Below are 14,945 nucleotides of genomic sequence, written 5' to 3' on the forward strand. Positions count from 1 at the left end.
TTGGATGTTGTGGACTGTGTGGTGACATTTAGTCTCATATTTGGTATCTTTTGTGGGTGTGAGGTCCGTGTCTGTTGACTGTGGTGTCTGAATGTGTGCGAGGCTGTATTCCCCCTTCCAGAAATAATGCACACCAGCTGTATCTGGAAGGGTGGTTAGCCAGGGGTGGAGGTTTAGTTAGTAGTGCGCAGAAACACATACGCATTTAATAACGTCTTGCGGAACCTGTTAGCGAGCCCGACACTGCTCAGGCGCCCGTAAATGGGGTTCCTCCACCTCTTTAAAAAAAAAGCCTGTTGGATTAGTGGGCTTCCATCTGCATCAGTTAGGTTAGGTTAGACCAAAAAAAGAATCGGGATGGGCTAGTGGTTAACTAGTCATCGCAAATCAGCTGATTTCGAAGTCGAGAGTTCTAAGGTTCAAATCCTAGTAAAAGTAGTTACTTTTATACGGATTTGAATACCAGATCGTGTTCACCAGTGCTATTTGACGTTTGGGTTTCAATTAACCGCACATCTCAGGAATGCTCGACCTGAGACTATACGAGACTACGCTTCATTTACATTCATACATATCATCTTCAATTATTCTCTGAAGTAATATCTTACGATGGTTCCGGAGACTTAACAGAAAAAAGAAAGATCAGAAAAAGAGAGAGATGGTTTAGTGGTGAACTCCTGCTAGACAACTAATTTCTTATAAAATATTAAAAGTATGTTTTTAATATATATATATATATATTTGAATATATATTTCGGTTTGTTGTTACAGAAGTATGTATTTTCAAATTAATATCATCTCCGACCGTCATGGGCAAACATATAAAACATATATAAAGTAATTAAAAATGATTACGGGTTGTTTAATTTATTAACGAAAATTTTATTTGAATTTTTATGTGTAACTACTACGATTTTGTGTGACGTAAACTTTAAGTTTACGTTGTGTAAACTTTTATGTTTAACAAAAGAATTATCATTATTAAATTCCGGCTTATTATTAATTTTTTTATAAATAACTATCACTTCTAAGAATTTTATGAATTTCTCAGTAATTTTTTTATTTTTATTTTAAACCAGTTCAGCTGTTCCGTGAATTAAAAATTATATAATTAATCTGTAGAGCAATATCATATGTAATAATATTTTTTAACGATATATCGATATATATACATATATTGAAGTTATGACGATATATCGTATGTACTGAAGTTTACAACTGCATTTGTTGGCGTCATCTTTGATCAACGATGCCAAGTGTGTGATTAATGTGAAACCGTTGTTAAGGACAGGTCTATATTTCAATATTAATTTGTTGGTGTTCATTTTTGTTTATCTGAATAAGTAAGTAATTTTATATCATATTTAAGTTTCAGTTTTTTGTATTGATGATATTGTGGGCTTTAACAGGTGACGTAAATTCATTTGAGTTCGTTGTAAAATCGTTTATTTAAACATGTTAAAAAATTCATATGTCGGTTTTTAATTAGTAATTTTCTTTCTATTTATTGAAAATTATATTTATTTTCTGATACTAATGAAAAAGAACAATTGATAGTTGACAGTTTTGTAATAGACTTTTGAAGCTTTCAATTATGTTACAATTAGTGGAAAACAGATCAGTTAAATGATATGATAATTCCTAGCAAGTGTCAGTCGTTTTATTAGTGTCATGTAAAAACTCGCTAAAATAAACGGAAATAGGTTACAAATAACTATTGTGACTGAACAAAGGAAGAAACCAATCTTCACAATTAAGTACATATATACCATCTTAATAATCACGCAAACTATCGATTCTATTAAAAAATCTCTGAAATTAACATCTCACAAAAATAATAATTATAAATAGTTTGTGAAACAAATAACAAAAATATTGTACTCCTTAACCTTATTCAAGCTCTCAGAAGTCTATATTGGATTTTCATAGGCAAGAGTGTTTTTATTCCTTTAAGCAGATGATAGACCTTTTGCAAATGTATCTGTTGCCTGTTTTTGAGATTGAATGCTTCGTTGCTTTCACCACCTTCCTCACGTAATGGCATCTAGTTTTGATTTATTGTGAAACATTGGTTTATTTTTAAGTTAAATGGCACTCTGATTATCTGTTAAGAGAGTTGGCTTTTAAGTGACATCAGGTGTACCAACTTCCTTTAATCATATGTCAAGCCAAACCAACTATTTGTTTGCCTCTGTTGTAGCAACATATGCAGCTTCCATAGAAATTTCTGCAATTTACTTTTTCTCACGACTAATCTACCACAGTATTTAAGGAGAGTTTCATTAGTCAGTCTTCGAATGACTGTCACCAATATAATCGGCATCACTTATGCCTCAATTGTGTAATGTTCACCATTGGAAATTAGAGGAGAGTTTCTGGGTTCTCATTTGGAAAGATTAAGGTTTACAGTTGCTAAACCCATAATGCTACAAAAGTCAGTCTTTGGCTGGTCCATCTCTATAAATTTGCCTGTTAGTAATATTTATCCCAAGATAATTTTACACTACATCTGATTTTAATTCAAATCAAGAATTTAACTTTGTGATTAGGCTCATGATCGTTGAGGAAGAACCTGTAATAAATCAATATAAAAAAACACCACAATTTCTTTACTGTGGTTCATGCAAAGATCTACCTTCTTGATCACACTGCTATAAGAAATGTGTTAAGCATTTATACAAACACTTATAAACTTGTTTAAGAGTATATAAACTTTTTAATAATTTATACCCGTTTTGTGTTGGCGTTAATATGTAAGTACCCATTCGTGTTTAGTTGTCCGTTGAGGAAAGCAGTCTTCACATCATGAGCAAGCTAAAATTTTTCCTGACTGTCTAAGTGGGAAACAGGGCTGAAATTATCAAAATAATCTCTGGATGTTGACTATAGCACTTAGCAGCTAGTCTTGCTTTATACTTTATGATGCATTCAAATCAGTCTTGACATTACATACCCATTGTTTATCCACCACTCCACAATCTTGAGGTTTCTCTAGCTGTCGCATTTGATTTTGCTGAGAATTTATTTTTTACTTTCTTCCATTCGGAAGCTCTGTCGCTCTCTGTACCCTCTTGATAGTTTGAAAATGTTAGATGGAGAAGAAAAAAATATTCCTCCTCCTGATACCTGGTTAATTAAATGGTATCTGTACTTGTTATCTGTTGCTGATGGATGAAGAATAAAATTTTCATCTGTTGATTTCTCTAAAGGAATCAACTCATCTTCTAGCTTCTGGTATATCAGTAAAGTCTTTACTTAGTATGTAAGAAAAATTATGAATTTTAAATTCTTGTAATGTTTCCAGTCTGAATTTAAGATCCCTGCAGACAACCTAATTTTGTATCAAATTTTCTTCTTTTGTTGTCCAGAATCCTAGCAAAACATTCAGTTCCAACATTTCTGTGATTGGTATTCACTTCCCTTTATAGAAACAATTTAACAGAGGCCTTTCCTTTCGTCGGTGCTGTTCTATTTAATGTATATGTAGCAGAAAGGACTGCTTCATACTTCACCTGTAAGTGGTTTGGGTAAGTGGAGTGCGGAATGGTACCACAATCTTGCCACCTCACAAACTATTATGTTTTCTCTCTCAGTTACTCCGGATTGTTGTGGAGTATAAGATACCATCGTAAAATGTTAACACTTCCATTAGTTTTTCCAAGCCTGATTCAACTGCAGCACAGTGTTTGTTATTAGATGGTCATTCATTTGATTTATGGCCCTTTAACTTATATTTGCCACAAATAAGTCCCCACTAAAAATTTTAGAGAGGTGGCCTAATTTTTCACAAGAAAAATATTTCTTGTCATTGTGATTAGCCTTAGCATGACTTCCTTTCTAGAATTAGATCTAGAAGTACGCTTCCTGGGTTGAGAATCGACCTTGAGTTAAAGATGTTTCATGGCCTTTTAATCTCAGTTCATAATTTAAAAGTTGTTCCTGCAGTTTAGACCATGTCTTATTTTCTGTTGGCAAGTCATGCCATGTGATGTAAATGGGGTAAAATTCTTGAGGCAATATTTGTAAAAGCTCTGCACACATATTGTTTTGCCTAAGAGTGTCATTTCATTTGAAGTTCATTGTACATGGCAAGAGGAATGTCAGATTTCTTTTAATTTCAACCATACTTCGTGGGCAGTGATGCAACTAGCCACCCTAAAAAAATTTGTTTAGAGAAAAAATAATTCTTTTCTCTTCTTATTACTCTTTAAATAAATATAAGTTCTATATGTATCTAATACTATGATTTTTGAAAAATTATTATGATGTACCCATCAACAAAAACGAAACAGGAGAAGGTTGCTAAATTTTATAGCAATATCTATTATCAAGTAGACTCTAACAAATGCATAAATAAAAATGATACGATTTAAATTATAATTTTCAATTAATATTAAATAATCAGATATCTTACCATATCTGATGGGGGCACCGCATGACTATTAAATTACACATTAAATTACACTTGTATGCCTATTAAATTACATATACATATTTTTGAAAGTACATAAAATTCTATTTCACCAACAACTGATTCATTTTTTTTTTTTTATTGCTATTGAATTATTATTTATTGTAACTTTTTTTTTACAATCAGAGGTTAATAATTATTAATAAAGCAATGTATTTAAATTTCAAAAAAAAAGTCTGAGAAGAAGTCTGATTCAAACTGATGTGCCTTCTCCTTGTAAGGCCCAGATATTTAATTAATTAAAATGTTATTTGGCTATAATTCTTGAACCAATGACAATAAGTACCATTCTTATGTTATATCGTTGAAAAGCTCTCAATGAGGGCTTATTACTGCAGTAAAGAAAGTCCAAAATCTTATTTTTTTTGGATTTTGAGCTTTTTTTGGACAGGTGATCCAGTCGATTGCAATCAAAAGGGGAGTGCACAACTAGATGTTACAACAGTCCTAAATCCAAAATTTCAACATGTGAGACACATGTGTACACATACGTATGTACAGATGGCATGCCGAAACTAGTCAAAATGGATATTTCCATTGAAATCTGAAAACCGAAATTTTTTGCAATCACAATTCTTCCTTTACTTTTACAAGGAATTAAAAAAATAAAAATCAAATACATTGCTACGATTCAAAGAATTAGTGAACCAAGGACCATTCACATGGCCTCACATAGAGATTTAATGTGAGTCACATAATATGGAGTCATGAGTTCATATTATTTTCCTGTTCTTGTGTTCTTATCTTTTCCACTGGGAAAACTTGCTTGCATAATATCAAATATAAACTCATTCAAGCAATCACAAAACATAAATAAAGAACAATCATTAAGGAATTATAAGAAAGCTGTTTGTGAGAGGTGTGAAAGACTCGACAGTATTTTTATACTTACTTTTTTTTTTTATTATGGATATTTATTTTAATTTTTTTGTTGAATGGGCCTGTATTACTTTTATGAAGCTCTGCCTCTTATTAAAAATATTAAATTAGAGATTGAATAGGATAATGTAGCAAAAATGATATACTTTTCTTTACCACATCACATAACTGAAACAATCACATGAGCATGTAAATTTTTTTTTTTTTGTATATTTGGTCAGCTTTGGAAAATGAAGCAATATTTTTAATTTATTTCTCTTTCTTCTGTGTATTTTCTTTCCTGGTTTTTCAACAGTTCTTCATTCTTTTGCTTTATTATTGCCAAATTTTGCTGACCAAATGTTTTTTTGGTACTTACGTATTAACGCCATCGCAACTACAGTTTTAGGTTATGTTGACTTCGTGTACTGACAAATCGTTTCAATATAACCTACACTCGCTAACTTCGGTACTTACGTATTAACGCCACCGCGGCTACAGCTTTATTTAAAAACAAAGTAGTCTATCGGATTTCGGTGGATTATCATTAATTGGATTTCGGTACTATAACATTAAGGTTATATTATTAATAATCATAATGTTGTATATATTATGCTTATTTAATGTTAATTATAAGAGGTTAGCGAGCGTAGGTTATATTTAGTTTTGATATAGTATTTTGATATACGTACGATTTGTCAGTACACGAAGTCAACATAACCTAAAGCTGTATCTGTGGTGGCGTTAATACATAAGTACCGTTTTTTTACTTTTTTCTACTTTTCTTTGAAATCTGTGCTGGTTTTCTAAATATTGTTCTATAATATACCATCTGCTTCAGATATTTTCATTTCATTTACAACCACTGAAATCTGTTGATTTACATTTTTTTTTTTCTGTAAATGAGGTTGTTGTAAATCTGTTTTATGAGATTGAAAAAAGATTTGGCTGTAATTTTTCTGATGGAATTGACATTTTCTTGGTTTTAAATTAAATTTTCTTTTGTTGTAAATGCCTTTATTACTTCTTAATTTGCATCCATTTTGTTGTATTATTACTGGTTTTTCTAGTTTTTATTTTGTATTTTTCTATTGAATTTATTTTATTATATTGAATTTATTTATTGATTTCAAACTGCAGATGCATCTGATGCAAATCCTCTGGTTTCATTACTGTATTTTAGCGCCTGATTTTGGCATCTACTGAGATGTTCTTTTTGTTGAAAATATCTTTTGTTAGTTGGTTGGCAAATTTTATTTTTCTAGTTCGTGTTTGGTTTATTTATCTAAATAATTAATTTGGATTATTTCTGCCATATATTTAAATTTGTTATTGATTTTTCCATATTTTATTTTTACTTGGGGGAATCTTGTTTGGTAATTTTACCTTTTTTAAAGAAATCTTTAGCCTTATTTACCCTGCAAATTATTTCAGGCGGTTTACTTGTTCTACTGTCTTTTCGAGGTTCTCCAAAAAAATTGTAATATTGTCAGCAAAGGCTAAGCAGTTAATTTCAGTTCCTTTCCGTGTCAGAACCAATTTTTTTTATTGGTGTGTTCCAACCTTTTCACCTTCTTTTCCCATTCTTTTATTGCTTTCTCTAGGACACAGATAAAAACAATTGATGCTAAACCACTCCCTTGACTTACTTCTGTTTTAATTTCTTATTCTTCTTACATTTCTCATATGAATTTTACTTCTGATTTTGTGTTTGGAAGAGACTGGTTTAGTAATGTTAATTGTTCTGGGGTCACACCAAATTCTTCTAGGATGTTAAATAACAAAGCTATAGATTGAGTTATATGCCTTTTTGAAATCTATAAAGAGAGTTACTTAGTTTTTATGCCTTGTCATTTTTCTGCACGTGATCTTACTTTTCTGAATCCTTCATATTCTCCCAGTTGTTAAGTCTATGAATAATTCAATTCTATTTTGAAAGGATTTTGTTTGTCAAAGGTAAGGGGGAAATCCCTTTGTCGTAATTTACTTTTGTTTCATCTTATTTGTGTAGTAGTAGATATATTAAATGCATTTTTCCAATCTTGTGGGATTTTTTCCAGTTTTCCATATCTCTTCTAGCAAGGCCTTCAGTTTTTTCTTTGTTGTTTTCACAATTCTTTCTCTAATTTTGCTGCAGTCAAGTATCACATGTTACCTTGTTATTTAATTTCTGGCTGATTTTGTCTATTTTTATTTAATTATGTTGTTTGGATGTTTCATTTCAAGTTACTAGATTTTGGGATTGAAATCTTACGTTGGGTTCTTGGTAGTTTAATAATTTTTCAAAGTACTTGCTAGAATTTTGCAATTGTCTTTGTTGTTATGGCCTAATTTTCTATTTTTACCCTAAAGCAAAGGCTGGGTGATTGGTATTTAGTAAGCTTTTAAATTTTGTGAAGTGTAAATTTTAAACTGTATTTATTTATTTAATTAAAACAAACTTGCATTAAACCCATGAATACAAAATCATATTAAAAAAAAAAAAAAACATAAGTACCTAACTAAATTATGATTCATAAGTTAAAATAGCGTTTGATGCTATTAGGTGTACCTTACATAGTAAGGGTAGCCTAGTAATAGGTAATCTATGAGAAACAATTGAACCATGGAAATATTGGAAATTTTGCCTAAGCGATCTAGTTATTAATATATGTAAATCAGAAAGCTGCAATAAATTAGAATAGTCAAAATAACTACCAAAAATTTTAGTAGCAATTTCCTTATCAGAGATGATTCAATTCTTGTTATTTTTAACAAATTTAAATTATGAATAAAGTTATGATTGGTAATGTCCACAGATTCACAGATTTTTATAGGCAGCATATCTAAGAAAGATTCTATGTGGTATTTCTAGTAATTTTAATTGCAAATCAGCAAAAGGTCATCAGACAACAGAGCCATAATTTAGTACTATATAAATGCACGACCTAAAATTCTGTACAGTTAATATTTCTAAAATTTGAAGAGAATCTTAATAAAATTTACCAACTTTAGTGACGTAGATACAGTATAACAAGTTATTCATTGAAAACTTACTGTCAAAACATATAGCTAAGTCTTTAATAGGAGATATGTTTTGTATTGCAGTATTATTTTATATTATTCAGTTGCACAATTATATAAATATTTACAAACCTTCCAAATTGAATATGAAATCAACTTTTTTCAAATAAGAAGAAATACCATTTAAAAACTAAACGCATCATATTTTGCACAAAGTTCAAGTCGATTGGAAGTAATTGAATATCAATTAGATTTGTAATAGGCTTAGACAATTTCATATCATCTGCAAAAAATAAAAAAAAAGTGAATAGCATATGAATAAACTAATCTCATTTATAAATACTATGAAAATTGGAAACCCAAATGCGCATTCCTTGTCTTACTTCACATCTAACATAAATAGGCTTACAGATAAAATTATCAATTTTAGCGTAGGGAATTCTGTTTGAACGAAATTAATGTATCCAAGACAACTATTTATTAAATCCACACACAGCAAGTTTTTTAATAAGTAATTTGGTATTAACTGTACCAAACGCACAACGAAAATCGATATAAATTGCATCAAGATAATTATACCACCATTTAGTGTATCAACAGTATATTCCATATATACATACAAGTTTGTTTGCATAGATTTACCTTCCAAAAAAAAAACATGTTGTTCAAGAACTATATAAATTTCTTTATGCAGTGTGATTTTCATACAAATTAACTTATCTAAGAGCTTGGCGAAAAACTTGCATTTGCTGATGGCAATAATTATTGATATCTGAATGTCACAATTTTTAAATAATGGGTGTATGTAACAAATTTTTCGAACACTTAGAAAAAGAAGAGTGTTTAAAGAATGATTGAAGAGCGTAGTTAAAAACTGTACAAAAAGGATTACATAAGAGCATTTCTTCACCAAAAGAGGATGAATATATTCTGGGCCAAAGAGTTATAATTATGTCAAATGGTCTCTTCAACATCATTATCAGTTAAAATAATGTTTAACTGCAGCGATCATTACAGTTAAGGGTAATTTTAGTTAAGGAAAAATCATTGTTAGTATAGACATTCCCAAATTTTTTAGCAAAAAAGTTCTACAATTTTAGCGCCCTTATTAGCATACTTATTTAAAAAAGCATACAAGATGGATAAGATCTACTGTTGTCATTTTTATTAGCAAATCAAAAAAAATGTTTGGAATCATCAGAAAAAGATTCCTCAACTTTAACAGTAAAATTTAATAATAAATCTTTATGACTAAGCGTGTATTACATAAACTTTGTTCTTAAATAATTCTTAATAATAAGTAGATTTATGTTGGTTTTGAAGATTATGAAACTTCTTGTTATTAATAATTGCAATAATAATTTCACTAGAGAACTGCTTTGAAAATTTAATTTTTTTTAATAAGTAATTTTGGTACGTGACTTTCAATAATATTATTATAGTGGTCGTCATGTGAAAGATGGTGCTTATGTTTAAACTATTGTTTAATGTAGTTTTTGTTTAAACTACATCTGAGTTAAAAAAAAATCACACAAAAAAAACAAAGGTATCGTTGGAAACTGCAATTATTTTTTCGCTAACTGGATTCGGCCTATTTTAGTTACCATCATTTGTTTGAAAATTAGGGGCATGAGAAGCAGAAAAATCATTGTTAGTATAGACACTCCCAAATTTTTTAGCGAAAAAGTTATACAATTTCAGCACATTTATTAGCATATTCATTTAAAAAAGCATACAAGATGGGTAAGATATATTGTTGTCATTTTTATTAACAAATTAAAAAAAATTTTTCAGGTCAGCTTTAAATTGCTATAAAATCAAAACCGGTCTAGATAAAAATTTTCTACATTTGGAGGTAGATTAAACGATTTGTCTCTGAATAATTTTAATTAAGATTTAGCCCAAAACTAGTAGTATTATTTAAGCCTGCAGAGTGTTTATTTATGGGACAGCCTATCTTTAGTTTCAATGAATATTTTATGGGGAAAAAACTTATCGTTGAAACAATTTGAATAAGATGACAAAATTTTGAAAATAAAGTATGTAATATTAAGCTTTTATTGGAAATCAGAAAGGTATAAAAAGATCATTCAAAAGTACAGCCGCAACTAGTAGTTGAGCGTGTAACCTGTTTGTTGCTATAATGACTAGTGACTAAGGGCTTTATTAACTCATCAGACTGAAGATTGGCATTGCAATTAATTTATACTCATAGACAATGACATAATATCAATATACTGTAATCAATATTGAGATTGTACCTGCTCACTGAAACTGTTTCTTCATTCGCCACAATTTTAAATCTGTTATTATGATCCTCACCATAAAATGCAAATTAATACAACTCTACAAATAAAAATTTTACAAAATTAATGCCTGATATTAATGGAGATTTCTTTTTTTTACATTTAATGTTAACCAAAATATGATGTTTTTACTTAAACGACCTGTATGCTTAAATAGTAGTAGTTTTGGGCTAAATCTTAATTACAATTATTGAGAAACAATCGTTTTATCTACTTCCAAAGAAAATTTTTATCTCTATTGGTTTTAATTTTATAGCAATTCAAAGTTGACATTCTCAAAAAAAATTGCAAAACATCCACTTTTCATGCCACTAATTTTCAAACAAATGATTGTAAGTAAAATTGGCTGAATCCAGTTAGCACAAAAATAATTGCAGTTTCTGATAATACCTTCATTTTTACTGTGTGGTTTTTGTTTTTGCAACTGAGATGCAATAACACAAGCGCCATATGTGACCTCTGTAATACATAGTTTAATTCCTCTGCAAAAATTTCTATATCATGATCATTATCAGATTTCGATCAGACATGGTATTTTTCTTATGCTATAAAATTGCATTTCCACATTCCAGATAAAAGTTTCAAGCTTACATGGCGACATAAAAAATAAATAAATAAAATTTAGAATCAAACTCTCATTCATAAAATGTTGAATCTTACAAAATGTATATATTTATAATCTGGTATGTATTTATTAGATATAAGATTATAATTAATCTTAGGTAACATTACCTCTAAAAATAAATTATATTTATCACTGAAAAATTTCACCATAAATAATATTAACATTAATATTTGTAAGATTAGAAAAAACTGAATCAGGAGAATTATTGCAACAGTTTAACAAATTATTTGGTTGAAAATATTGCAATTTGTTGAAAAATCTGTAAGGTGAGTAGCAGCAATGTTAATATTTAAATTTGGATGATAAAATTTGGTGTAAAACATTTTCTAGATTTTACCATATAAAACCTGGTTCATTAGTCACCTAATAATAATAATTTGACTGTGGCCGCACTGTTAATGTATGTGGTAAAAGAATTAGAGTTACAATTTATTTTATAAATTATACAAAAAAATCATAAACATATTTACTTTGTAACATTAAATTATTGTTTTTTATTACAGCAAGTATATTTTGTACAACTGAAAGAAGAACCACTTGACATTATGAATGGTGATATCGAAAAAGATTCTTTAGCAATTGAACAGACGAACTTAGTTAAATCAGAAAATTTACAAGTTGAAAATAATGTGGTAAGAGCGTTAGATTTTGTATATAGTGGAACACTAATTATCCAGATGGACCTTACAAAACCAAATCTGGATAATTTAAAAGAGGTTTATCATATATACTGCACATATCATTCTATATTTAGTGCGTAACACTAAGGAAAAAATTAAAATTGAAAAAAGTAAATGTATTTCAGTGAAATTAAGAAGAAATTTGGAACATATGTACAATGTAAGAAAAATGAGATGTAGTAATGTGGTACAAAAAATACAGTTTGTAGAAATTTGCTTTTATAATTATGATAAATAAATGAAATTATTATATACAAACAAATTGCAAAACAGGCAGTTAAAAACCCCAGTATAATAAAGATTGATAAAAAAAATTCCTATTGAAGCAAAGATTTGTTTGAATAGTTTAAATTTTTCAAATAATGTACTAGCTTTTTTTAACTTGCGTAGTCTGGATTTAAGCTGTCCAGTTAGCTGGACATCTGGAAAATTGGCATCCCACTGTATTATCTTTTCATTATAATTATCTAATATGTAAATTTTGGATTACATACATACAGTTCACTTTTCAACTCATATATTTAGCCCACCAGGCTGGTCTAGTGGTTAACTTATGATAAATCAGTGGTTTAACTGCTGATTTTCAGTCAAAGGTTCTCAGATTCAAATCCTAGTAAAAGTTAGTTGCTTTTATACAAATTTCATAACTAAACCGAGGATACCGATATACTTCGGTGGTTGGGGTTCAGTTAAGCATACGTCTCAGGAATGGTTCCCCCTGAGTGTACAAGACTTCACATTATTTATATGTCATACATATCATCCTCATCTCATTGGACCGTGGTGGGGTAGCTTTATTGTTCACTAATTTAACAAACTGCAGTCTAATTTTTGTTTAGTTAAACAAAAGACATCTTTTGTATCTTGCTACTTCCAACATCATTTTTCCTACCTTACCACATACTGCATGAATTTCATTTTTATTTTATTTTTTGTTTGAATATTACACTTGTATTTGCTGAATTACCCATAAGTCAATATTTCACTCACTCAAACCCAGAGTAAGCTTAGGGGCAATAATAATTATAAATGCAAATACAGTAACCATTCTTTTAACAGATTACTAGTTTCTAAAAGACTCATGACAATGCTTAGTGGTGTAGCCATGATTAGGGGTTTTACAATTTCTGTGTCTGTACCTACATAAACTTTCAAGTTATATACGAGGGTTATTTTTTTTTTCAAGGTTCGATCAGTCACGAAATTAAAACCACAGTGAAAATAAAAAAAAATTTATTTGTAAAAAGTATTTACATAGCTACTATTTCTCTACATAGTTGCCATTCCAATTTAGACATTTATCGTAGCGTGGTACCAACTTTCCAATACCCTCGTCATAGAACAGAGCCACCTGTGTTTTCAGCCATGTTTCTACGCAGTCAATGTCTGTGGCAAAAATTGTCTGTGCGTTTCATGTGTGTAAAAATCGGATGGAACCAAGTCCGGGCTGTACGGTGGGTGATCAAACACTTCCCAACGAAAATGCTGCAGGAGCTTCTTTGTTACAGCTGCAGTGTGCGGCCGAACTTTGTCATGGAGAAAGACAATGCCTGATGACAACATTCCTCTCCGCTTATTCTGAATTGTGGCTTTTTCACGAAGTTGTCTTCATGAAAACACTAGCCAGTGTTTTACTGGCTAGGAGACAACTTCGGACAACATTTTGGCACAGACATCAAGCTGCAGACCAGTGTAGAGACATGGCTGAAAACACAGGTGGCTCTGTTTTTATGACGAAGGTATTGGAAAGTTGGTACCACGCTATGACAAATGTCTAAATCAGAGTGGCAACTATGTAGAGAAATAGTGTAAGTATCTAAGTACTTGTTACAAATAAAAAATTTTTTATTTTCACTGTGGTTTTAATTTCGTGACCGATCGGACCTTGAAAAAAAAATAACCCTTGTATATAACCAGTTTCTTACTGAAATAACTTACGTCTTGTCTTAATGCCCTTTTTATTCTAATAAACTGAATGAAGTTAAGCCTTCCTTTCCAGTAAACTTTCATCAGTTGCTAAATTTTTTTTCTGGTGTGTATACTTCTCTGAATCTGTTAACAAGGTAGTCAATAATCGGTTTTATTTATTTTTTTTAATGGATTAGTATTATCATCAGAAAAATGGATGCGATAGAAGTTTGACACTTTTAGATAAAAATTTTCTATATCCAGTTCTTGGATCTAGAAACAAGACATAGAATAGAGAAACAATATGCTATTGCTTCAGCATTAAATTAAAATAAAAATAGAACTAGACTCGCACATGTTCGAGTAACCCATCAACGAACAGGAATAAAACTGGTCAATTCACAATTACGAATTATTTTGTCGTGGCACTTTTCAGCAAAAAGTTATTTCTTCAAAAACCATTAAGGGGTAGGGTAAATAACTGACTATTAATATCAATATTTGGTGTCATAAGTTTACACGATTTTATGTTTGGTTGAATTGTGGTTTAATCAAATTACTTTTATGTACATGTTATTTCCCTTTTTCAGTTTCTTTTTCTTCCATATCTCTATTATTTTCTATTATTTTACTTTTTTCATCTGTCCAGGTTAGAAATATTTCTTCTATGGTTCTTTTTCTCTTAGAAACCTGAAATATTATGCAGTTCTTTCTCATAGTAAATGTTCTTTGATGGCTTCATGTGTTAGTTTCATTTCTTCTATGTTTTTCAGTTTCTCTGTTTCAGTTGTTATTAATTTTTAAAGTGTATAAATAGCCTGTTAGGGTTCATTCTTTGTAGATGACCATAAAAGGCGATTTTTTTCCTGATAAAATCTGATATTTTCTCCATTTTCATGTAAACTTCATTATTCTGTCTTCTTTTCTGTCTTTGATAGGCTGAATAACCTTTTTTTAGTATTCATTTTTTTGTCGATTAGAAGTCTGTTGTCAAATGTCATATGTTCAGTTGGATATCGCGCTTCCAATCAAAGCACTTTACAGTAGTGACATATTAGCATTTAGTGATATTAATTTTTTACTGCAGGTGTTCC

At 30.0% G+C, this 14,945-nt stretch overlaps 1 protein-coding gene across 9 annotated transcripts in view; it reads left to right on the forward strand.

The window, feature by feature from the left end:
* Positions 1-1,201: 1,201 nt before the first annotated feature.
* LOC142330054 (Golgi-specific brefeldin A-resistance guanine nucleotide exchange factor 1-like) overlaps positions 1,202-14,945 on the forward strand; it is a 60,072-nt gene continuing 46,328 nt past the window's right edge. For 6 of the 9 annotated variants that reach the window (XR_012757659.1, XR_012757661.1, XR_012757660.1 and 3 more), the window contains exons 1-2: positions 1,202-1,343; positions 11,767-11,895. The gene's annotated coding sequence lies outside the window, so the exon portion shown is untranslated. The remainder of the gene's footprint in view (positions 1,344-11,766; positions 11,896-14,945) is intronic. The other 3 variants (XM_075375080.1, XM_075375083.1, XM_075375084.1) reach the window with 2 other exon arrangements.

Source organism: Lycorma delicatula, chromosome 9, assembly GCF_047948215.1.
Source record: "Lycorma delicatula isolate Av1 chromosome 9, ASM4794821v1, whole genome shotgun sequence".
Classification (NCBI taxonomy): domain Eukaryota; kingdom Metazoa; phylum Arthropoda; class Insecta; order Hemiptera; family Fulgoridae; genus Lycorma; species Lycorma delicatula.